Genomic DNA, 27,949 nt, shown 5'->3' on the forward strand with positions numbered 1-27,949 from the left:
AGAGGATGGATCCGCGCTGGAGGTCTTCAAGATGGAGCCGGTCATCATCGGATGGAAGAACATAGAAGATGCCGCTTGGAGAAGATGTTTGCCGGTCCGGATGTCCTCTTCTTGCCGGATAGGAGGAAGACTTTGGAGCACCGGATTATGGATCGCCAACCCCCGCTTGGGTTGGATGAAGATCTTGGAGCCAGGACGGATCGGTGATACCTGGATGGTGAAGACAAGGTAGGAAGATCTTCAGGGGATTAGTGTTAGGTTTATTTAAGGGGGTTTGGGTTAGATTAGGGGTATGTGGGTGGTGGGTTGTAATGTTGGGGGGGGGGGTATTGTATGTTTTTTTTTACAGGCAAAAGAGCTGCAATTCTTGGGGCATGCCCCGCAAAGGGCCCTGTTCAGGGCTGGTAAGGTAAAAGAGCTTGTAATTTTTGTATTTTAGAATAGGGTAGGGAATTTTTTATTTTGGGGGTCTTTGTTATTTTATTAGGGGGCTTAGAGTAGGTGTAATTAGTTTAAAATTGTTGTAATATTTTTCTTATGTTTGTAAATATTTTTTTATTTTCTGTAACTTAGTTCTTTTTTATTTTTTGTACTTTAGATAGTTTATTTAATTGTATTTATTTGTAGCAATTGTGTTTAATTAATTTATTGATAGTGTAGTGTTAGGTTAATTGTAGGTAATTGTAGGTAGTTTATTTAATTATTTTATTGATAGGGTAGTGTTAGGTTTAATTATATCTTAGGTTAGGATTTATTTTACAGGTAAATTTGTAATTATTTTAACTAGGTAACTATTAAATAGTTCTTAACTATTTAATAGCTATTGTACCTGGTTAAAATAATTACAAAGTTGCCTGTAAAATAAATATTAATCCTAAAATAGCTATAATATAAATGTAATTTATATTGTAGCTATATTAGGATTTATTTTACAGGTAAGTATTTAGCTTTAAATAGGAATCATTTATTTAATAAGAGTTAATTTATTTCGTTAGATAAAAATTATATTTAACTTAGGGGGGTGTTAGTGTTAGGGTTAGACTTAGCTTTAGGGGTTAATACATTTATTAGAATAGCGGTGAGCTCCGGTCGGCAGATTAGGGGTTAATAATTGAAGGTAGATGTCGGCGATGTTAGGGAGGGCAGATTAGGGGTTAATACTATTTATGATAGGGTTAGTGAGGCGGATTAGGGGTTAATAACTTTATTATAGTAGCGCTCAGGTCCGCTCGGCAGATTAGGGGTTAATAAGTGTAGGTAGGTGTCGGCGACGTTGTGGGGGGCAGATTAGGGGTTAATAAATATAACATAGGGGTCGGCGATGTTAGGGGCAGCAGATTAGGGGTACATAGGGATAACGTAGGTGGCGGCGATTTGCGGTCGGAAGATTAGGGGTTAATTATTTTAAGTAGCTTGCGGCGACGTTGTGGGGGGCAAGTTAGGGGTTAATAAATATAATATAGGGGTCGGCGGGGTTAGGGGCAGCAGATTAGGGGTACATAAGTATAACGTAGGTGGCGGTCGGCAGATTAGGGGTTAAAAATATTAATCGAGTGGCGGCGACGTGGGGGGACCTTGGTTTAGGGGTACATAGGTAGTTTATGGGTGTTAGTGTACTTTAGGGTACAGTAGTTAAGAGCTTTATAAACCGGCGTTAGCCAGAAAGCTCTTAACTCCTGCTATTTTCAGGTGGCTGGAATCTTGTCGTTAGAGCTCTAACGCTCACTGCAGAAACGACTCTAAATACCAGCGTTAGAAAGATCCCATTGAAAAGATAGGCTACGCAAATGGCGTAGGGGGATCTGCGGTATGGAAAAGTCGCGGCTGAAAAGTGAGCGTTAGACCCTTTAATCACTGACTCCAAATACCAGCGGGCGCCCAAAACCAGCGTTAGGAGCCTCTAACGCTGGTTTTGACGGCTACCGCCGAACTCTAAATCTAGGCCTTAGTGTTTTTTTTTGTCTATGCTGACAAGTTATTTTTACCGACACCATTTTAACTGACACAGTGCATTATTTGATTTATTAAATTGATAAGGTTTACTGATTTGTTCATTTTTTTATATTTATTTGCTTATATTTATTTGCTTATATACTAATACGAATTGAATACAATTGAATATTTGTTTTTTAACCTGGATGTATCTACATATACACACATGTCTGTATAACAGAGTCATTACCCTTTTTTAGTAAAAATCTTTACTCCTTATTAGCACCTGTCTTTTTTCTAAACATCACATATTGTTGTTTGTTTCCACCATATCTATTTTGCACCTTAAAGCATCGCTATCTTGTAACATATTGTATCACCATTTGTAACAAACCCCATTGTACACAAAGTGTATTTTATCCTATTGAGGACCCACATAATAATAATACCCTCCACAATATATTTGCCAGATATCACGGCAAATCACCTCCCAAAATTAGGTTGCCAAATAACCAAGGCTAACCACTCACCTGATACTAATGAGCCTATGAAAATATATATATATTAGTTATTAGGTAATAATATTAGTTTATAGGTAATAGACTTAGTCCCACTCACTGCTCTGTTTTTGAGCGCACCCCTCCCCCATTCTATTTTCATTGTTCCCAGTTGTTGAGGACCAAAAGAGCAGCTCAATTGGGAAAAGCAAGCGCTTCTGCCAGTGGAGGTTCCTCTACATATAATGAAGAAAGGAGAAGAGAAGATTGAATTGGCATATTTTCTATATGTGACAGTCTAACCCTTTCCTTCAGTGTTAAATCTTATCATGGTCCAAGGTATGATGACATTAACTTCAGATGATATGGTTCTTCTCAATTAGGGCCAGATTACAAGTGGCACGCTAACAGAGGTGAGTTAAAAGTTGCGCACAAGCGATATCGGGTTTATTGCGGCTGCTTGTGTGCATCAGAAGAATATTACAAGTAAAGCGTTTGCTCTAGAATCCGTTAAATGTTACACTTGAATAAAACGTTGCACAAAACACATGAAAAATACATTAAAATTACAGTTACACTCAGAATAACACCATCTAATAAAAATTACTGCATAAAAATGTTATAAGGATTCAAAGATATGAGGTCTCAGGTGTTAGAAAAAAACGCAGTAGTAGCTGAAAACATGTAAATCATATTTATACAATATTCATATTTAATAAAGTGTTATACTAATAAAGTGCAATACTGTGTTTTAGTTTACATATTTTACATTCCAATGTTCTAGGTATTTGTAAATAGATATTCCTATATATACATATAAATATATATATACTGTATATATCTGTATATATATATATATATATATATATATATATATATATATATATATATATATATATATATATATATATATATATATATACTGTATATACACACACCTATATAATATATATATACAGTATATGTATAGATATTTATTTTACAAAAAAACATCATATATATATATATATATATATATATATATATATATATATATATATATAGAGAGAGAGAGAGAGAGAGAGAGAGAGAGAGAGAGAGATATGTATGTATTTTTTAATAAATAAAAAATTGGAATCAGAAATATTAATATTTCATGTCCGGTTAGTACACTTGAGAAAATGCTATTAGGTTTGCGAGACTTGTTGTTCCCCCACTTTTCATGCTTCATTGAAGTCTTTAAAGGGATAGTAAACACCCAAAAAAAAAAATTCAATCATTCAGATAGAACATACAATTTTCCAATTTAATTAATTTAATTAATATTCTAGCCCTAAGATAGGGAAGGTTTAATACCCAGGTATTTATTTTACTAAATATGTCACTTTGATTTAATTTCCTTGTTGTTCAGCATTTACATAAGGTTAAATGCAACCCAGTTGGATAGTTAGTAATATCTAGGATTGTGTACCCTTTTTATATACCTTAAGATTATTGCCAGAAAGACACTAAACATAACTAAACCTTACCTTCACCAGAAACTATAAGACCCTTATAAGGGGTTTTCTGTTAGTTTGTGAAATCATATTGCTACTTGTTCGATATGTACAGAAGCAGTTCTGTACTCATTCATTACTCTTTGACCCAAGCATCTCTGGTCATGTAGTGCTGTTTCAATTCTCTGAATACAGTTATTTTTCTGATTTTGTGATAAATAGTATTAGACAATAGTCATATCACAGTTTATATCACTATATTCTGTGGCTCATGCTTTTATGATTATGTGATTTCTCCTTAATATGCCCTTTGTATTTGAAATACTTTGTATTATGTTTTAAATGTTTTAGGAGGTAAACTATGTTACTTCCCATTATTTAGTATCAGAGTTCAGTAGACAATAGTGTTATGAAATCCCAGTCACAAAGGCATAATTCTGTAAGATAGCTTAGTGATGAAAGCATGGCTACTTTTGAAAGCCTGGTCACGAAGGTGCGATACCATTTGAAAGCACAACATTTTTGTAGCTACGTTATTTTAATGAAGTGAATTCAGGGTTTACATTGTGAGAATGTGAGAATATTACTTTTGAGATTATAAAAAAGGTTTACATTGTGAGAATGATTAAAAACACATTTTAGAAGATGACATAAGGTGCAGCCACTTCTTTCAAATAAAAGCCTGAAGTGTACTTCTTGATTTTAGATTTATATCTCATACATCTTTTACATACTTTTAAAATATTAAACATGACCAGTATACCCATCATGCCTCTATACAAAAATGTGTTAATTTTGTTTACCAGTTATCAGGATGGCTTTGTATTACAAAGGGATTGGTTTTTAAAAAAAACTGTCTTAAAGGGACATTCTAGCCAAAAACTTTCTTTCATGCTTTAGAAAGAGCATGCTATTTCAAACAGTTTTCTACTTTACTTCTGTTATTTAATTTGCTTTATTCTCGTGATATACTTGGTTGAAAAGCATATCTAGATATGCTCAGTATCTGCTGATAGGTGGCTGCACATAGATGCCTCTTGTTATTGGCTCTCCCATGTGCATTACTATTTCTTCAACAAGGTATATCTAAAGAATGAAGCAAATTAGATAATAGAAGTAAACTGGAATGTTGTTTAAAATTGTATTCTCTATCTGAATCATTAATAAAATATTTTTGGTTTCATGACCCTTTAAGAGGTGTAAAAGGGTCATTAAAGTTATGGGGGTCCATCCGATAAAAATCGTCGCCCGCAAAAGCCGGCGACGCCAATAATTGCGCGGGTTTGGTATCCTATATACTGCGTAAGCTAGAAGTTATGCGCGTAGATTTCTGGCGTCGCCCGTAGTTTTTTGGCCCATAGACTGACATACAAAACACGCGCAATTTGCTATCCAATATACGGCGTAAGGACTTACAAAATCTACTCCATTCTCAGCTCGCCACAAATTGAAGGCGCAGGTACCCTTGCACTGACTTAGAAACCAACGTAACTCTCAGAAGGCCTAACAAATGCATGCCTAACAATATACATAGCAGCAGCTTGTTCACAAATAGTTAACCTCTTAAAAGCATTTATTATTCCTGCCCCTGCAAGTGTGTCAAACCAATCACAAACAGCACAACCTCTCACCTGCAGCCTTAAAACACCTGCAAATGCACACCCTCATTAGCCACCATGTTTCCCTTGCAGTATATTGCATTTAGAGTCAGACAGCGTCGTGGGGCACAAGGGGTGCTTGAACCCCTACAAGCCCCTGTTTTGGATGGTATCCCTGCTGCTGAGGTCCCTGGTCATGGTGCTGTAGCTGTCCCTGCTCCAGCTGCTGCTGCTGCCCTCCCTGCTCCTCCTGCTGTTGTCCCTGTTCCTGGTGCTCCCCATGCTGCTGTTGCTGCAGCTGCCCATAGGCCAGCAGGGCCTATAAGACGAAGGCATCAGCAGAGGGGAAGAGCACCAAGGGTACACAGGGTTAGGGTCACCCTGTTTGGGATGACAGAAGTGGAGGTCAGGGAAAAATATCGCTTGACATCTGCAAGCCTCATTAACCTATATGAGGTGTTGAAGGATGAAATTGACCCTCAAGCGTATAGGAACCGAGCTCTGACTGGTATGCAGAAGCTATTGTGTGTTGTACACTTCCTGGCAACTGGCTCATACCAGTCAACAGAGGGGCTTGTGTCTGGCCTAGCGCAGTCTACCTTCTCCAGGATTCTAGGGGAGGTTCTGACTGCTCTAGATAACCAGACACAACGATACATTCATTTCCCCCATACCCCCCAGGAATGGAACCGTCTTAAACAAGGCTTCTATCGACTGGGGGGTATTCCTAATGTCATGGGGGCAATTGATTGCACACATGTGCGTATTGTGGCCCCACATGAGGAGACAATCCTCTATATTAACAGGAAAGGGTTTCACTCATTGAATTGCCAGATGGTCTGCGATACCAATCTGAAATTCTTACATGTGTATGCAGGCTTCCCAGGGAGTGCACATGATTCCTACATCCTGCGCCAGACCTCCTTATTCAATATGTTTGAAAATGGAACACTTTCGGGAGGATGGCTGCTTGGTGAGTACCTTCATTCTGTCTGTATATTTCTAATAAAGGGACACTAAACACATATTGTCATCTCATGTGTCAGATAGAGAATACAATGTTAAACAGCATTACAATTCACTTCTCTTATATCATTTTATTCATTCTTTAAATATCTTTTTTTTTTAAATTTCTAATTCACATATATGAGCCAATCATATGAGGCTTCTATGTGCAGCCACCAATCAGCAGCTATTGAGCATATCTAATATGCTTGTCATCAAAAGTTATCTATAGAATGGAGAAAATGATCTAATCGAAGTTAATTATCAAGCTGCTAACAATTGCAGGTTCTTATTAAATGGACAGTCTAGTATAAATTGCACTTCCATTATTCAGATAGGCCTTTTAATTTTAATAAACTATCCTGATTACTTCCATTAATGTTTTTATTAAATCTATCTTTTATATGTGATTCATGTTGTGTCCCTTTAAAGCACATGATGTACCTGTAGTAATCCAAACACATATGTTACATGACAGGTGACGCAGGGTACGGCTGCAGACCATGGCTATTAACCCCCTTGGTGCACCCCATTACGGAGCCACAACTCAGGTACCAGGAGGCACACATAAGAACAAGGAATGTCATTGAAAGGAGCTTTGGCCTATTAAAAACCAGGTTGAGGTGTCTGGATGTTACAGGCGGAGCACTACAGTATAACCCCAACAAAGTGTGTTCCATTGTCAATGCTTGCTGTATTCTACACAACATTGCTGTGGACACACGTTTGTTGGGGGGCATTGACCCAGAGCAGCAGCAGCAGCTGGTTCCTGTACTTGAGGATGTGGACAGGGGGACACTGAGGGGGAATGAAGTGAGGGATTATGTCATCCGGGAATACTTCACCTGTAAGTTACTTATTCATAAGTACAGTAAACCGTAACATTCACATGTATTATGATGTTTGACAGTACCTCACCAACCATTGCATGTGTATATATCATGTCTTGCAGAATTTAAAAGTTTGGATTTCCACTGCATGTAAGTGAAACTACTACATCCCAACCCCCTTCCCTTAAAGGGACACTATACCCAAACATATTGTTTCATGATTAAGGATAGAGAAGATAATTAGTAAAAACCTTATAATTTAAATCAATTACCTATTTTCATTATTTATTTAGATATACTTTAATGAAGACATAGAAATGCACACAGTGAAGAAATCGCAGGAGGCATCTATATACAGCTACTAATCATCAGCTACCAAGCATATCTCGATATGGTTTTCAGCAAAGAATATCAATAGAATGAAGCAACATAAATAATAGAATGAAATTATAATTTCTTTTTGGAATTATCTTCTCCTTCAAAATCATGAAGTAAAAATATTTGCTTTCATGTCCCTTTAACAACCCTAATTACTGTATATTTATAATTTGTTTCATTCATGTTTAGTTCACTATCATTAAGAATGAGGATAATGGATATTTATACCTTATGTTCACACCTTCTTTAAATACATTATTAGTTATATATACCAACGTGTCAATTTATATTGGATGTGAGAAACCTTGATGTACATCTTAGAAGTTAATATTACTATATGTACCGTTGAGACACAACCATGTGATGTTGTTTATTGAGCAGGAATATGTCATAAACATTATAATAATACCTTTTTGGTCCATTTCAACACAGGTATTATTATATGTTTTGCCAATATTACTGTACTAAAACACAACTCACATGGATGTGGATGACAATTAGATAGTAAATAACAGAGGACAAGATTTTCAATGAAATAGAATAATATTTTTTTTTTTTAGGCCTCTTAGATGAGGGGCCTGGTGTGGGTCTTCTGCCTCTCCTGGGTTGTGTGGATCCAGTAGGAGTGCTGGTCACAGAGGAGATACTTGATGCCATGTCCTGCTGTTGGGTGAAATGCTCCACCAAAGCCCCCAACAGTTGGTTCTGTTCCCTCCATCTTTGGTCACTCTGTATTTGCATGTCCGATATGACTCGCAGCATTTGGTTTTGGTTTTGGACCATAGCTGATACAGATGCTGCCATGTCCCTTTGCAGCTCATTTGATCTCTGTTGCAAACGCTGTTGGCTTCTATGGAACCTGTGTTGTTCCCTCTGCATTCTTTGACACGTTGCCGTTAGAGTCTCACAGGTCAATGTTTGCCTCCTCTGTAGTGAGATATATTCGTCACCCATGGCGGAACTCAATTGATCCACGGGCTCTTCAGCAGCAGGGACAATAGGCACTGTTTCAATTACGTGTTCCTCAGCTGGAGGTGCAGGAACAACAACCTCAGTTGGAGGTGCCGGAACAACAACCTCAGTTGGAGGTGCCGGAACAAAAACAGCAGCTGGAGGTGCAGGAACAACAACCTCAGTTGGAGGTGCCGGAACAACAAACTCAGTTGGAGGTGCCGGAACAAAAACAGCAGCTGGAGGTGCAGGAACAACAACCTCAGTTGGAGGTGCCGGAACAAAAACAGCAGCTGGAGGTGCAGGAACAACAACCTCAGTTGGAGGTGCCGGAACAAAAACAGCAGCTGGAGGTGCCGGAACAACAACCTCAGCTGGACATGCAGGAACAGATATCTCAGCTGGAGGTGCAGCCACAGGAATATGAGCTGGAGGTGCAGGGCGATGGATTACAGTTGGTGGAGCCCTTCCAACTGATGATGATGGTCCAGATGTCGGGATGGACCGATAGTCCCAATGGCCGCTGGTGTGCATCCACTCAGCCTGCTGGTATACTCCTGTAGTGCCATGATATTCTTGGGGGGGGGTAAATACATCTACCCTTCGGGGCTGGCGGGGCTCCCCCTCCAAGCCAAAGGAATATTCCTCGTGCCAGGGCTCCTGCCAGGTATCCTCCTCTAATGCAGGTGGCATGATATGTGGATTCTCTATAGAGGCAGTCCAAGCCATGTCATGCCTGGCATACTCCTGCTGTATTATCTGTACCGGTGGTTGAGGTGGACATATAGTTTGAACCGGTGTTGGGGGATTCATGGGCGTAGGCACCCTGGTGACTGGAGGTTCTGTGGAGGAGTCAAATGATGAGAGGGATTAGTACAGTCAGATATCTATCCATGTGGGCATACAATTTACATGCTAGGGCCTATCCACATTCTCATGTCAAACTCTATAACATGCATGTGCACATTGAGATTTGTGATATGAGGGTTTGTAATATGCAAATTATACATGTATGTGTTTCATACAATAGTTCTGTGTACATGTCAGTGATGGAGAAAATGTGTTCTTTAAGTGACACTATGGTTGTGATGACTATGGTGTCCATTTACTGAAAGGTCTACATGTGGCTTGTGGCCTGTGTTACTCTGAGACATGTTAGTATTTCACTATTCTACCTCATATCATGATTTTCAATGTGTTAAGTAGCATTAAATGGACATGCAAACCATATTTATTATTTCATGATTCAGCTAGCCAAGCATGGAATTTTAAAAAACTTGTAATTTACTTCCAGTAGCTAATATGCTTCATTATCTTGATATTCTTAGCTGAAATGCATTTCTAGATAGGCTCAGAAGCTGCTGATTGGTGGCTGTACATCAATGCCTCGTGTGATTGCCTCACCCATGTGCATTGATATTTAATAAACTAAGATTATCAAAATAATAATTAAAAATAGATAATGGAAGTAAATTTTGATGTTGTTTAAAACTGTATTCTCTATCTGAATAATGAAATAAATTCTTTGTGTTTCATGTCCCTTTAATGTGAAATCTCATTGTATATTTAGTTGTTAGTAATCAAAATACCATGATCCTCATTGTGTACATGAATGTGTGACAATATAGGATGTTATAACTCAAATACATATAATACTAGTGTGTGGGATGTTACTCACCAGCATGCTGTGCTGATGTTGCAGTCCCTGAGTCACGAGCCCCTGGAAGTCCACGGACTGCTGTGAGGCTCAGGGACCTAGGAATGAGCTCCTGCCACTCATTGTATTCGGCCTCATAGTGAGGCCCACCTCCTGTTGCCCTCTGGGAGATTGCTTCCTGGCCCATCCTCTCCTTGACTCTCCTCTTGCAATCATTCCACCTCTTCTTTAGGCCGTCCACATTCCTCCTCTGTTGGGACACACCATTGACGGCCTCCACCACCTTCTGCCAAGCATCTTTACGCCTACGGGCAACTCCTTTGCCCTTCTCTTGTCCAAAGAGGGCATTATGGTTCTCCAGGACAGCCTGGACTAGAGCGAGGTTTTCGGCAAAACTGAAATTCGGACACCTCATACGCTCCTCGTCTTGGGCTGCCTGGCTCCCTCCCTGGGATGTCCCTGGTGTGGGTTCCTCCCTATCCTCTCCCTCCTCCCCCCTTCTATCCCCATGTGCACCCTCTATCCCTCTTCTCAGTGTGCCTGGCCTTGGGGCAACCCCACTCCCATCCTCCCTTCTGGCTCTCCCTCTCCCCACTCCGCTCACTCCCTGACGGGGACCCTGCTGCTCCTCCTGTACATAATCCTCTCCCTGCGACTCCCCTTCCCTCCTCCCCCCAGCCCTATCTCTCCCTGACATCCTCACACTACACACACTCACACACTCACACTCACTCCCACTTCAATCACACACAATCACAACCAGACACTCAGCCTTTCAAACTGTAAAAGATAAATAAAAAGTGTTGGGTGTTATCAAAAAAAAGTGTTGTGTATTTTGTATATGTGTGTATGCAAAATGTGTGCAATATGAAAAAAAGTGTAAGTAAATGTACTGGCTTAACAATCCAACAATCCGACCTAACTAACTTGATGAAATGCTCCTTTCTCACTACTCTTACCACTAATCTCTATACTCGCTGTAGTGTGCTGTAGCTCCAAGAACCAACCAAACACACTAAAGAAATGGCGGCTGCGCAGGTGTTTAAGTATGATTTTTGAATCTCGTCATTACGTGGCGCATCTCTTAGAACTGGCGTTATTTTTTACGAGTCGTAGGCTAATTTTCATAAAACTACACTTTATTGAGACTTTACGTGAACAAAATACAGGCGCAAGTACTTGCGATGACTAAAAGGTGTATTTGCGCACATTTTGCCTGCTCGACGGTTTTTCTGACTTACGCCAGTTTAGCATCTGACGGCGGTGAATATTGGATAGCTCGAGTTGCGAGCTGAAACTGCGGGCGACGCGGGTTACCTCGCTTGCGCCGAAAACTACGATCTATATCGGATCGCGCCCATGGTTGGATTCCCAGTTTTGATATCAGTTTTGATCTATAGAAAACTGGTTTACAGATATAAAGCACACATTTTTACTACATCATGTAGATTAGGAAGTTTTTCCCGTACATTTTCACAGCCCCAGTGTTCTGCATGAAAATAAGATTTATATTTTTGTATTGAGATTAAGATTTGTGTATATCAAAATAGCCCAAAATGATTACACAAAGTGAGATTACATTTTAAAATGTTCTGTTATGCATATTTAAAAAAACAATGTTTATAAACATTCTTTTTTTTTTTTTTGCATTAAAATATTACACCAAAGCTGTTTTTTTCTGATTTGGAAAATAACAAAATGCTTGTGTTTGTGCAATACTAGTCCATGGAACACAATGTTACTGAGCATGCAATATTAGTCCATGGATCAGAAGCCTTCTTAACATGCAATATTAGTTTACCAACTAAGAAGCAAAACTTTTTTCTCAGTATAGGAAAGGTAATGCATTTTAAAGTACAATTTTGTAGACGCAACAATGCTTTAATTTTTCTTTAAAATAATGCCGGTAGCTACAAAAAACATAATAAATACATATAAAAATAATAAATACATATGTACACACATCCATAAATAAAAAGGGGCGGAGAACAGACAGACAGAGAAATATGAAAAACTTCTCTGAACCTTGAGCACACTTTGACGCTAAGGTTTTGCGATCTATTCTCTATCTGTTCTTTTGTTAATTTATTTGACCATATGACCAATTATGGAGGACGTACAAGCGGTTTAGTTATTTTCAATGTTCTATGACTTATTTTGAGCATATGGATCAATTAAAGGTAAGTTAAACCGGGACAATAATTTAGCCTCTTTATAATTCTGAAGTACTTTCCAATGAGACAGCGCTGCTTAATCCTTCTTTTATCTCATGGAGATTATAGAGAGCTACTTCACATTTTAAGTAAATCAGCTACATGAGATAACATAAGAGTTGGAGAGATTTATTGATAGCTTTGACAGATTTATTTACTTTTGTCACTTAAAGGACCACTAAAAACAGTAGAATTAGCATATTCAAAACATTCATAATAAACAGAAAATGCAAAAGCACTTGAAATTCACATAAGTAGTAGATTTTTTTTTGAAAATTTCAAAATTAGCTTTATTTTCCTTCCCACTTATGTGACAGCCATCAGCCAAACACAAAATGCATATGCCTATATCCTGTGAATTTTGCACATGTTCACTAGGAGTGTGCATATAAAAAGATTTTGCATATTAAAGGGACAGTCTAGGCCAAAATAAACTTTCATGATTCAGATAGAGCATGTAATTTTAAACAATTTTCAAATTTACTTTTATCACCAATTTTGCTTTGTTCTCTTGGTATTCTTAGTTGAAAGCTTAACCTAGGAGGTTCATATGCTAATTTCTTAGACCTTGAAGGCCATCTCTTTTCAGAATGCATTTTAACAGTTTTTCACCACTAGAGGATGTTAGTTCATGTATTTCATATAGATAACAATGTGCTCGTGCACGTGAAGTTATCTGGGAGCAGGCACTGATTGGCTAAACTGCAAGTCTGTCAAAAGGACTGAAATAAAGGGGCAGTTTGCAGAGGCTTAGATACAAGATAATCACAGAGGTTAAAAGTATATTAATATAACTGTGTTGGTTATGCAAAACTGGGGAATGGGTAATAAATGGATTATCGATCTTTAAAACAATACAAATTCTGGTGTAGACTGTTCCTTTAAGATAATAAATGTAAATTGGAAGTTGTTTAAAAAAAAAATTCTCTATATAAATCACAAAAGTTTAATTTTGACTTTAGTGGTCCTTTAAAATGGATGTAAATATAACATTATTTTCACTGCATTCTGTTTCTTAATTACAGACTATGCGCAGAAAAACTCTCAAAACTGGGGACGTTTACAGGAACCACCACTTAATCTGTGAAATTAAGCATGGCCTTTCTTCCAGTAGAATAATGTATTCCAACCTATAATTTGGGTGTATATTCTACACGCAATGCTATAGTCATCAAAAATTACATGTTTCTTTCTCGGCAATTTATCTATTAAATGAAAAAAAATAGCATATGATCTTTCAAGACCTATTCCACAGATGTATGTAATATTATTCCTATCAAATCATAAACCTAACAAAAACTTAAAAGTACACTCACATAGGAATTTAAAAGTTAAAACAAAAAAAGAGGAAAAATCTTAGCAACATAGCATATTACTACATTACATAAAAAGTAACTATCTAATTTTTTTCCTTTCATTTTTTTTCAGTGTTCATTCCAGATTTTTTATTTCCTTCATTAATACATTTAACCCCTTAGATGGTAAAAAGGTTTAGATGCTCACATTTGCCAGTAAACTATTATTAAAAGAACGATAAATTTACTAATTCTCAAATGATTAATTGGCCAGAGGTGTTAAACTACATTTTTACACACATCTTCAACCTATCTCTTTCTACCGGCTCATTCCCATCTTCTTTCAAACATGCAATAGTCACTCCCATACTCAAAAAACCCTCCCTTGACCCTAATTCTCCTGAAAGCTACAGCCCGATATCACTGCTCCCACTAACATCAAAACTCCTTGAAAAACTAGTTTACAATCGCCTAACCCACTTCCTGTCTGCAAACTCCTTGCTTGACCCCCTGCAATCCGGATTCCGCCCCAAACACTCAACTGATACTGCCCTTACCATGGTTATGAACGATCTTCTCTCTGCGAAAAATATTGGCCACTACTCCATACTCATCCTACTTGACATCTTAGCTGCCTTCGGCACAGTTGACCACCCCCTCCTCCTACAGACCCTTAGCTCTTTTGGCCTCTGTGGCACTGCTCTTTCCTGTTTTCACTCTTATCTTTCTCACAGGTAATTTTCTGTGTCATTTGCCAATGACTCCTCCTCTCTAATGCCTCTGTCTGTTGGAGTACCTCAAGGATCTGTTCTGGGTCCTCTACTCTTCTCCATTTATGCTTCTTCTCTGGGTAAACTTATCATCAGTTATGGCTTCAAATATCACCTCTATGCTGATGACACCCAGATCTACCTCTCCACCCCTGCTCTCTCTCCCTCTGTCCTTTCTCATGTCAGCAACTGCTTATCTGGTATTTCTTCCTGGATGACCTCTCACCACCTAAAGATTAACATGTCCAAGACTGAGCTCCTTCTTATCCCCCGCTCATGCTCTACGCCGACCTGTGACTTCTCTATCCCTGTTGACGGCATCACCATTTCCCCATCGCCCCAAGTCCGCTGCCTTGGAGTTGCACTTGACTCAAATCTATCCTTCACCCCCATATCCAATCACTTTCTACATCCTACCGCAACCAACTATGCAGCATTTCAAAGATTCAAACTTTTCTGTGCACTAACAGCACAAAGCAAATAATCCACTCCCTTGTTATTTCCTGACTTGACTACTGCAATAACCTACTTACTGGCCTTCCTCTTTCCCGCCTCTCCCCTCTTCAATCCATCCTAAATGCCTCTGCCAGGCTGATCCACCTTTCCCGCCGCTCTGTATCTGCTGCACCTCTCTGCGAGTCCCTTCATTGGCTCCCCATACACAGCAGAATTAAATTCAAAATTCTCACCCTTACATACAAAGCGCTCACAAACTCCGCTCCCCTCTACCTATCCTCTCTAATCAACAAGTATACTCCAGCCCGCCCACTAAGATCCAACAATGACCTGTTCCATGCTTCTGTGACTATCACCTCCTCTCATGCTAGACTGCAGGACTTCTGTCGTGCAGCACCTACCCTCTGGAACACTCTCCCTCGTGCTGTCAGGCTTTGCCCAAATCTTTCTTCCTTTAAATGCTCTCTGAAGACTTTTCTGTTCAGAGAAGCCTACCACCCAACTCAATAATATTCCTTTTACCTAGCAACATTTCCCTCCTCTAACTCTGCATCATCATCTTTCTCAATCTTGCAGTCCTCACCTCCGGTTTCTCAACCTCTTACCCTTCTAGATTGTAAGTTCCCACGGGAATAGGGCCCTCGATTCCTCCTGTATGTGTTTGTAAATTATGTCCTGTATCTTAGTCTTAGACGTTTTATACTATTGTTTTATTTAAATGATCTGTATCCATGGACAGCGCTGCGGAATATGATGGCGCTTCATAAATAAAGTATAATAATAATAATTTTTAAAATTAGACCCAAAGGCACCCTTGTAGAATAAATCCAACTAGAAGAATCCATTACAAGTAATGAAGCTCACATAGGGCCTGATATTCAAAATCTCGCTGGCCTTGAGGGAAATCACGAAAAATCTTTGGGATGTTTTTTTAAACCTGTTCTTGTAATGTAGGAGTCACTTTTCCACATAAAGAGCACAACATAGCAAGAGAAACATTTCTCAAGATACATTTTGTCTTTCTAATTTTTTTTAAGCGCCTCAGCATTCCTATGAGACCTCTTATATCATCTCACCTGAGTGGCGAGTTTTTTAAAATTAGGCCCTTAGAGCTATTCAATACACTTTGGATTAGGAGGCAAGAATACTACATAAGTAGGAAAATAAATGTGAGTTTAATTCTGTTTGCAACTGATGTACAACTATTTTTAGATTTAAATGGAGCTTAAACAAAGAATAATCCATTATGCAAATGAAAGAGCACTGTTTAAAAAGCACGTTAAAGGATAAAATGTATGTAAATGTGTTAGGAATATTTTTTCTCTGTGAAAAAGGTTTACCTTAAAGCTATTTAAATTTATACTGCCGCTAAAAGGATAAGTATGTATTGTGCACTACTGGTGTGTGAGAAAAGATAAGGAAAGATAGATCCTATAATTTTACTGTTGGACAAACACCCCACAAGTAAAAAAAAATGAAAAATTGTTTCAACACAGGGACATCAATTTGAAAAAAATGTATATTCTAAACATCACCTTTAAGATAAAAAATATAAAATGTAGGTATTTAAACCTTTAATTCACTGTGGGACAAACACCCCACAAGTAAAAAAAAAGAAAAAGTGTTTCACACAGGGACATCAATTTAAAAAAAAAATGTATATTCTAAACACCCCCTTTAAGATAAAAAATATTAAATGTAGGTATTTAATCATTTAATTCTATCTACACCACTATAAACAAAAAAAGTCTGCACAAAAAAGCAACAACCATCCTGACCTAGATAAAAGCATCAAAGGAAACAGGTGAGATTTGTTAAATTTGGTCAGGTATGAAGAATTTGTTTGGCAAGGAATCAAACCTAGAATAAATAAAAATACCTTGTACAGACCACGATCCAGGGGGGGGGGCTTCCCAACTTACATACATACTGTCAAGCAATAACACTACAACACATTGTAGAATGGAGTCAGAACCTGACACACAAGGCCTGGATAAAACTAGACTTAGATATCCTCCAATGTCATAATGTAGGATCCCTGGCGTGGATACCACAGAAACACCGCCCTACGCAACTACAGGCATACCTGCTTCTCAAAGAGACAATGATGATGTGGGATAAAATAGCAGCCACCCAGACACACATCTCATCACCGACCTCACCTCTTACCCCGATTAGAGACAACCCAGCCACTCATATCCAAATCCCTAAGGGACAAAATAGATATGGCCTACCCTTAAACAAATTGTTGATAAGCAATGCCTTCTCCAATAATAAACTCAAAACACAACAAGAACTAGGAGAATGGGACAACAAACTTTTCACATCCTGGTTCCGCTGCGCTCAACTCTCACACTACATAGCAAAACATAGGCACAAATCACTGCTACTCAGAACACTTACGCCCTTTGAGAACCTCTGAACCCTACCCATCCCAGCTAAACACTTGATCTCACAACTTTATGAAATTTTGTTCAGCGGGGGCCTACATGACCTCCCCATGTATGTAAAGGGTTGGCATAGGGAACTGGGACAGGAACATGACACCAAAGCGTGGCACAAAGCATTTGTCATAACAAAAAGATGCTCAATCTCGGCCAGAACACAAGAAACCCAGTATAAATTTCTAAGTAGATGGTACTTGACTCCCCACAGAATTAAAAAAATATACCCCAATACAACGGAACAATTCTGGAGGGGCTGCGGAGGGGAGGGCACATTGTTGCATATTTGGTGGAACTGCCCCAAAATAAGAGACTTCTGGGGTGAGGTGTTTGAAGCGATTAACAAAAAACTTCGCCTTTCAATTCAACCGACAGCTTCAACCCTACTCTATCTGGAACTCCCGAAATTTAACTACCAACATGACAGGTCCTTATACATCATAATGCTCAATTGAGCTAAAGCTTTGATCCCTAAGAAGTGGAAGACACCAACAACACCTTCTAAATCAGAATGGGAAAATCTAGTCACCACACAACTACAACTCGAGAGATACCACTATACCAAGATAGGGAAACCTGATATACATGAATACATGTCCCTACCATGGAGAGACACCCCACTTTAGACATGCCCCCCTCCTCGACCCACTTAATCAACTTTCTTTTCTACTAATGTGGAACCCTTTAACCAAACACAATGACTGTACCCTCCACCTGTGATGGTCAACGACACTCCTTTAGGCCCCCTCCCCCCCAACCTCACTCCTCTCCAACCCCCCCTTTTTACACACCCCCCCCATCCACTAAGATGAAACCATACCCCCCCTTAACCTCATTCTTTCCCACGCCTTACTCCTCCTGCTCTATAGAATACCCCCTCACCCAAATTGGAATGCATAAGAAACAAACTGAAATTTTTGTTAAGTTTTCATTTGTTAAACCAAAGTTAAAGTTCAAATGTTAAAAGGAGAAATAAAAGTTAAAACTATTGCAAAAAGGACCACAAATTACAGGAGCCTGGATGTTTGACCTAAAGTCGATCACCGCCTACAGGCGAGCGTGGACATTACTATATTATAGTAGGCTTATGAGGCCTCTTGGCCCTACGGAGCTACACAGATTACCGGGAAGACTTTTATGTAATGTCCTAAAACCTACTGTTTTAAACTTGTGTATGATCTTGGATGTCCTGTAACTCCTGTAATAATATTTTGATTTTCTAAATAAAGCTTTGCAAAAAAAAAAAAATTGGTCAGGTATAGTCAGCCCTAAGTATAGTTCTTAATGACACTAAATGTTTCAATTAGCTTTGATTAAATATGTCCAAATGCCACAGTGACAAAGCCTACAACTAATGACAAGCGTGCTTTTATAGATGGAGAATACAATAACAGCTGTCAACTTGCTAGCACTCTGAAGTTTAGCCAATTTTCTTCACAAATATTGGAGTAATGGGGATTTGTGCTTAGTGAAGCCTAAGGAATTTAATTTTCATAGGCTTTATTGTTTCTTGCACAATAACTACATGGTATATTATTGTGTATGATAGATTTGTCATTAAAATTATTTATATTAATTTGTCTTATTATTTATAGAGTATTTTTTTTAAAATAAAATATTACATTCAATTTGTGTTGATAAGTAGTATTACATATCAATATTCTAACAAATTCAATTTAAACTATTTAGCGAATGTTTAGTTAGTTGCCTTTTTAAGCACATAGAATACTTTACTAGTTTGGTTTTCAGAGATTTTAGCTGTTTTCTCTTTTTATAGAAGATCAAATATATGTGGAGTTATTTTAATACACTTTCAATTTTAAACTAGTGAGATAGCAGTGATTTACACAATTCAGGCTTATCAATAGGAACTGTTTTGAGTACTGATTGCATGCAATTTCTCATTTTTTTAAATAATCACAATAATACTTTGTCTAACAATAGTAATACAAGCATTAGTGAGTGTGCTCTAGATAAATCATTAGCATAACTGCACATATGAACGTTCTTTTTATGTAAACAGTTATTTTTGTAGTCTAGGCATGTATCTTTTTCCTACGCCTTTTTTCTTGCAAGAGAATATGCATTAAGAGACTAGATAAAGCTATTTTTTCAACTGCTCAGGAATTATTATGCTTTATTTGTTCCACATATTTGTTGGTCCTTTTGAACCAGTCTAGAGAAACTCTTTCATTTGTCTAATTTATCAGCTTTCCCATGCCTGCATTCTACTACTTTATAGGTGTCACCAACAATAACTATGAAAAATTGCAGTGCGCCTCTTGTTCTCCTTTTTTCCCAATCAGCGTATAAGATCAGGCCAACAACCAAAGGGAGTTCAGTCTTGAGAACTAACAAATCTAATTTAACCCCACTGAGTTTCAATCTCAGTTCATAATGGCCATTTTGCACAGCTTGAACACATTTTGATTGTCACTAAATCCTTCATAGTCTAACATGCAATCAATCTGTGTGTGTCTATATGTCTTTCTCTCTCTCTCTCTCTCGCTCTCTCTCTCTGTCTATATATATATATATATATATATATATAGATGTGTATATATATATATATATATATATATATATACTGTATATATATATATATATATATATATATATATATATATATATATATATATATATATATATATATATATATATATATACAGTACAAGTATGTCCGCACCTCCCATACAAAGGACATCAAGAGTAAAAAAGTAAAAAAGGCTTTTATTATGAACAATTTAAAAATACAAAAGAGCCATAAAATCAATGGAAAAAATCCCCAGTCCAGTGAAAACCAGTGCAGATGTATATAAAAATATATTTATATGTAAAATGAGTGCTATAAATGATAGTGCTTTTTCACTTTTATATCATTATGTTTATTTTGCAACAATTTAACTCAGCTCTAATGCTATCTTGAGAAATCCAGCAGTCAATTTTAATATGGAGTCTCGAGTCTCTGCAATATTAATAATAAGTGCAGACTTGACAGAATCAAGATTTCTGCTTATATAGCATCCTGGGGATTTAGACAAATAATTAATAGCTATATGGTATAATAGTAAAAAGAATGTGCTATGTATTCATTGAAAAATGGCATTATTGAGAAATATAACAAACAAAACTACATGAAACAGCATCCACGCAGTTATTTTAATGACCTATGCAAATATTTTGACGGTGCATCTCAATGACAGTAACACATTTAGTTCTTTAGCTATACCATTTCACTGGCCTATATTTCTATATTTTATTAATTGCCCACTTCTGTAGAGAAGAAAAATATTATATTAAACCTCCACCCTGAAATAAAAGGTCAAATGTACATGGTTTTATGGGAGTTATATGGGAAGAATGATATTTATATACAGTAGTCTCATGGTTTCTCCCTCTAACCAATTCAAACTTTTGCCTTTTTCAACATTATTATTTCTCACCCACCCCTGGAAACATTTCTGCCGAAATCCATGATGGGTACAATGCAACAGAGCCTAATATAATCTCTGGGTTCTGATAAATTTCTAAATCTGAACTCATTAGGCTTCTTGGGGACCTTTTTATCAAGGCTTAAGAACATCCAGCCCACATACCATTTTTAAGAAAATGTCATCACTTCACTATGATTCATTTCTATATCTGATAAAAGTATCATGATTTGAATTTTGTCAATCAATTCATGCAAAATGTACTCTTTTCTGATTCATGGGTCAATATTCTTATTATTATATAGCCAAAAAATAAAGTAATGATGTATTTGAGTATGCATCAAGAAAATCAAAACCCTTTAGTTGGATTAAGAAGTTCAGAAACAGCACATTTTTAAGAAATCTACAACTAATGTAACCAAATACAAAGAAATGAAACATTCAAGTTTTCATTATTAGCAAAACTTAGTAGAATTTTCCACTAACAAATCCTGCCACCTGAGGGAGACATTCTTAATGTCTCCTTTTTCAGAAAAAGAGATAATGAGCTTATTTAAATAGTTTAATTTAGTTTAATGGGCTAGACTCCAAGAGGTTTTAGCTTTGTCTCCCTTCAAGCTTTAGCAATGCCTCTATTGGGAGGTATATAAATCAATCTGGCTTCTACTAAATCAGTCTCTTCATTTTATTACCTCCTCCTTAAATTAATGAACTTTTTACACATTTCTTGCATAATAATTTATATGACACACTTTGTACTTGTATTTTCTTCTTAATGAATATGAAATAAACCAAAAATATTTTAGTTTTTTTATTATCACATTGCTGCCAAGTGTAGATGTTATAATGTTGATAAAAAAAATATTTGGAGAAATAAAATAAGCATCTTGTAGGAAAATGTAGCCAAGGAAGTAATGTTAACTCATACACAGTACTTGAAAACTGGGCTATAAATTTAACTTTTTACCAGGGGTTCAACTACTGAAAACAAATCCTCTTGCCTAAGAGACCCCACTGAAGGAGAGCCCGTAAAGGATAGCTCTCACAAGTCAATGTGCTGTGATTTTCCATTTATAATGTCCACAATATTCCTGTTCAGCTGAAACCCCAAAGATCAGTAATCACTCCATAAGGCTTAACGTTGAAGTGCCGCTGCTGTCTTTTAAAACAACTGGTGTCATCCAATTTCGAAGCATCATCAGCATGTGTCAGGGCACACTTGGATGGCCAAATCAAGTTCATTTTTTTCCTTATTAGTGGTTGCTGGCTAGGATACAATTTCTTTCTTTTTTTTTTATATAATAATGCACTGTGGCCAATATCCAGGGTTTATTTAGAAATTTACTAGATAGAGTTTTTATATGTGTATGTATTTATGGCGATACACACTCCTCGTAATGATATATAGATATATAGGGCCCCATGTACTAAGCCAACTGTGGACAAGGTTCCTGACTTGGGAACCTGTCTGCCTGGCTTTGCATTAAATTTGTAGTGGACAGTGTACATCCGTTGTCTGGATGTATCATGCAAGGGGATTTATCTCCACCAACTCAGAGATGTCACAGAGTGTAAGAAGCAGCTGTCTGTAGCATATGCCCATAGTGCTATAATGTAACACATGCTTATATATTTTATATATGTATATATATATCATAAAAAATTGTTATACTATATCACTATAAGTTTGCTGTCTTCACAATAAAATAAATAATGTAGAAGTAGGGCTAACAGCAAAAGTATTCTTCAACCCCTGAGGCAATCTTTGTCTTTTTTCATATTGTTTTAATCTATAGCTTGCCTTGAAAATTTCCCTGGATTTTTGGTCTGATTTAGTCTTTATTGTTTTTAAATCCCTGGTCTGCAATTTTTTTCTGTTGGTATTCAGTGCTGTGAGTTCCACTTGACCTGCCAGTTCTTCTAACAATCACCATATTTGTTTTTAACTCACATGTGTGCAGTGCAGATTGCTGTTGGTATTTTATTTTGGCCAGAACATCATCTAGAAACCAATTCTTTGGTTAATAAGCCATAACCAGGAACATACAATTTCAAGAGAGTGTCAGAAAGATATATATGGTAACAAATACTTTACTAAATGCTTTCTCAAGTCTTAGTGTCTTTCTAAATTTGCCAACTTGCTATTTCATTCTATGCATCTGATTCCCTAAAAAATTAAAGATAAGTAAATTAATAATAAACAGGCGTAATAAAATATCCAGATCACTCAACATATCCAACTATGGGCTAGATTACGAGTGGTGCGCTAACATTTTCACGTGAGCAATATCGGGTTTATTGTGTCTGTTTGTGCGCATTGGAAGTAGCACGCATATTACAAGTTAAAAGTAACCGCATTTGCTCAAGTGCAATATATATATATATATATATATATATATATATATATATATATATATATATATATATTTATATGTGGGAACATATGTATTTATGTATTTATATGTGTATATATGTACTTGCAGATATACATATACCTGTACATATAAAAACATGAATACATATGTACACACACACATATATATATATATATATATATATATATATATATATATATATATATATATATATATATATATATATTTAGACATATATATCTATAAATATCTATACCTGTATATGCATAGAAAAAGGCTGCAAAGGGCTTTAACATAGAGATACATACATATACATGTCAAAATATGTATATGTATGTACTGTATATACATATATATCGATATATGTGGGAACACATGTATCTGTACATATCTATGCCTATATTTCTCTCTCTCTCTCTCTCTCTCTCTCTCTCTCTCTCTCTCTCTCTCTATATATATATATATATATATATAGAGAGAGAGAGAGAGAGAGAGAGAGAGAGAAAGAGAGAGAGAGAGGGGTTTAGATATATATTGTAAGAAAAAAACATCATATATATATATATATATAGAGAGAGAGAGAGAGAGAGAGAGAAAGAGAGAGAGAGAGAGAGGTTTAGATATATATTGTAAGAAAAAACATTATATATATATATATATATATATATTATTATTATCATTTATTTGTATAGCGCCGCCAAATTCCGTAGCGCTGGGTATATATATATATATATATATATATATATATATATAAATATGTATTTATGAATAAATAGAACATATTCTGCTATTTGAAGAACATTGGAATGTGAAATATTAATATTTCATGTGCGGTTTGCACACTCGAGAAAATACGTTAACGCAATATTGTAACTGAAGTTTTTTGTGCTCAAATATTTTTTACATGTGCAGTATCTGACACATGCAAAAAGCAGAAGTTGAGCAAAGTTAGCGCACGACCAGGAGTGCTAAATAGCGCTCCACTAGTAATCTAGACCTATGGCTTTAGACATAGACCTAAATCATGCGTGTGTGTATGATTTTGAGAATGTGAAATTGGTGACATTTACAACAGTACAGTAGTGTCCACAAGAGAGAAGCTATTTCAGCATCACACCATGCTGTACTTTCTATTTTGAATTATGCATTTTATTTGTGATATTGTAATATTAAAACACTAAATTCTGCATTACCAAGGTACATTTTATTGTACAATTATTCAATTATCTACCATATTTATACTTTATATGGTATTTTTACTTCAGAAAAAATAATTTTATAACATGGCTAAAAATAAAGTTTTTTTAATCAAAATATTTAGTATTATATACCTGTGATTAATTAGAAGCATTTTCTGTTTCTAGCACAGCTGGCTAGCATGCAAATACCATCTGTCATGAGTAACTATTTCTAGCTTATAATATTTCATTGCACAGTGATATAGAAGGTTATCTGCAACAGAAAATAAAATCTGCACTTTATACAGCATTTGAGCACACAGTTAAAGGTAATGCTCTCTTTCATTCATCTCATTTTGGAAAATATTAATTTTATATGAACATTTGCATTATTGCATTATTTTTAGAGACAAAGATTTTTGTACAATATTGAACAACAAAATATTGAAGATACATAATTGATACCAGGCAAAAAATAGAATAAACTTCAGATTTACATATTAGTTCTGGATAAAAAAAAAGTGTTTTGTTTTGGCAAGTCCAAATGAATTTAACCCTTTAGCTACAAGAATAGGCTTCAGCACACTGCAACAAGGTGAGTAGCAATCTTCTCTGAAAGTTAAGTGGATAGAACCATCAATAGTTTCTTATTCAATTGACTTTTAACAGCTATCAGAAGACAACTTCTGATTTTAAAAAGTTATGTTTCTCAACTAACAAAAATAAATTGCTCCTTTTAATGTAAGCTTTTTAAGTCAACATGAAGCAATTTATATATATTTGTTATTCCTCTGTACTCTTTCTTGTTGACCTTTATGAAGGAAGTTCTTTACAAATGGCAGTGCCTACCAGCCTGGTCTCAAGAGTGACCATCAAAGAACAGCTCATAAAGGCTGTATTGTGGAGTTATTTATTAGATTCTTTGTTTATTGTTTTGAAGTATATGGATGGAATATTCAGAAAATAATAATAAACACTGCAACGTTTAAAAAAATAACTCTGATAAAACAAGTATGAAATTCAGGTAAAGGTAATAAGTGTAGATAAAATTAATGTAACATATGTCTAGCTAAAAAAAGGCTATTTATGAACCTTATTAGTCATTATCAAATGAATATACTTATACAATATACAATAAAATACTATCAGTTGCATTAGTATCTGTTTTGCCCCTTCAACCTCTATACATAGGTCAAGACTAAATAAACATATACATGAACATTGTGTGAATACAAATTTATTTTTATTACTATTTTTATGCATTTTTTAAACAATGAATGTGTCCCAAAGGCAGATACATGCAATCCCTAATAAAAAAAATGCAGCCCTGCTCACCAGTCAGTGATTTTTGTTCCTAGATACAAGAATACTCTGTAGAATGCAGTTCCTTTAAGTAATTTGAAGGCAATATTGAATTGAATATATATTGGATTACATATACAATTATGCAATATTTAGCAATATACTAATGTTTGCAAAGATGTTTCTGTTATTTATTCACTACTAGGCTATTAAAATGCATGTAAACTGCTTCCAATATGGGAGTAAATCATATAAATGTGTTTCCCATGCATGCTTGAGTACTGTTAAAGTCATGCCCTAGAATTCACTGCTGGAGATAAATTAATGTGAACATGGCTTATCACTGGAGCAATAATTGGCAGTGCATACAATAATATTATGCTTTAAACAGTGATAGCTTTGCAAATGCAAAAATATTGCAACATTTCTTTAAAAATGTAGAGTTTTATGGTAATATTTTATGTATAAAAATATTTCTACAAATATTCACCATTTAGGACTATTAATCCACTGCTCGGTATTTTTTATTTTGCTTTTTTTTAATCTCTTAAATCAATTCAGATGTAGTGTATAGCCATTCTGCCATCTGGAACAACATTATACATTATGTGCCCTGTAATTTAATATTGTTTTCATCTATTACAATAAAGAAGGTTATACTGAAGGATACATTTTTTTATTAATCAAGTTGTTTTATGTGTTACTATAATTTATTGACATTTAACATAGTTAGGAACCAGACATACTAAAAGAAGCATCTTTAATAAAATTACTTTAAATTATAGTTTGTATAAATAGAATATTTAGATTGATGTATCCTGTTGGAATTCAAGAAGAGTAAACAACTGATATTAAATGCAAGTTGATGCTGTACCTACCAATGTGCTGTTAAAAACAACTGCATGCACTTCTCTGTAGTCTGGGTACCTAAACAAGTAAGTATTAATCCATGAAGAGTTGTAGTAAACTCAATGTTAAAGGGCCATTAGAGTAGAAAAACTGTAGACTCTAATATTGTAAAGCGTGTAATTTTAGTACTAGTGACCCTGCAAGTCTTTGTGTTTATGCGTTTAAGCCCAGCATACTTATCCAAGTAACATATGTGTTGTTCTAACTCAGATAACTATTTATTGTGTATGGAGGAAAAGGAAGTCTCTTACCTCTTAAGACTTGGAATCTTTTCCGTCTTTTTGCAACTCTTGTTTTTTGCAACTTGGATTTCCTTCAAGAAGAAAAAAAAATACATTACATGTAACGTTAAACAATCAGAGTTAAAATGAATGTTTACAGTTGTTTACTAATAAGTTGATGGTCTCAATGTATTTAGCAGAGGATGCTGATTTTGAGCCCTTGTGGGACAGGCTACCTCATGTTCATTCTGGGTGATTGGCCGTCGCGCAAGAACATGGGGAATTCATCGTGCAATAGTACATGTGGGCAGTAGACATACAGTGTCAGCTCACCGTTCCTAAGTTGGGAACCTTGTCCACCTGCCATTTTGTAGATGGGGCCCTATTTATTAAAAAATGTGCATCTCTCTCTCGTCTTGTTCTCTATCTATATATAAATATATACATACAAGTTAAAATTAAAATATAGTTTAAGACTTTGTGAAAAACAAAATTTTTTTGTTTATGCTAACCATAGGCATATCGTACCTTCAGGTTATCGCTCGAGCAAAAGCCAGGACCTGAGTTTTTCAGCGTGCCTCATAGAAGTCTATTATGTGAGGGATTTAGTGCAGCAGTGTTATCTGACCTCCAGATATTAGCTCTCCTTAGGATTTATTCAAGTGCTAACATTTTACTTTCCACCACTATGGACATAAAAATGAAAGTGTTATGGACTGCACTCTAGTGATGTTAGCAATCCATAGCACTATCATTTTTATGCTCCACTTATAGACCATAGTAAGCAAGCAATATTCTACTCTTGCAGTTATACTGTATTAAGTAGTTTTTTTTTCAACTTTAATGTACATTTGGTAATTTAAGTAAAAATATTTATTCAAAATATATTCATAATAGAAAGTTATTTTTTTCCCTCCTTTTTGCCCTAAAGGGATACTGTACCCACATTTTTTCTCTCTCATGATTCAGAAAGAGCGTGCAATTTTAAGCAACTTTCTAATTTATTCCTATTATCAATTTTTATTTGTTCAC

The 27,949-nt window shown here is 36.1% G+C and overlaps 1 protein-coding gene across 1 annotated transcript in view; it reads right to left on the bottom strand.

Annotated features, from left to right (window-relative positions):
- SYT1 (synaptotagmin 1) overlaps nt 1-27,949 on the bottom strand; it is a 991,400-nt gene that overhangs the window by 543,380 nt on the left and 420,071 nt on the right. The window contains exon 4 of the mRNA XM_053716760.1: nt 26,948-27,009. The gene's annotated coding sequence lies outside the window, so the exon portion shown is untranslated. The remainder of the gene's footprint in view (nt 1-26,947; nt 27,010-27,949) is intronic.

Source organism: Bombina bombina, chromosome 6, assembly GCF_027579735.1.
Source record: "Bombina bombina isolate aBomBom1 chromosome 6, aBomBom1.pri, whole genome shotgun sequence".
Lineage (NCBI taxonomy): Eukaryota > Metazoa > Chordata > Amphibia > Anura > Bombinatoridae > Bombina > Bombina bombina.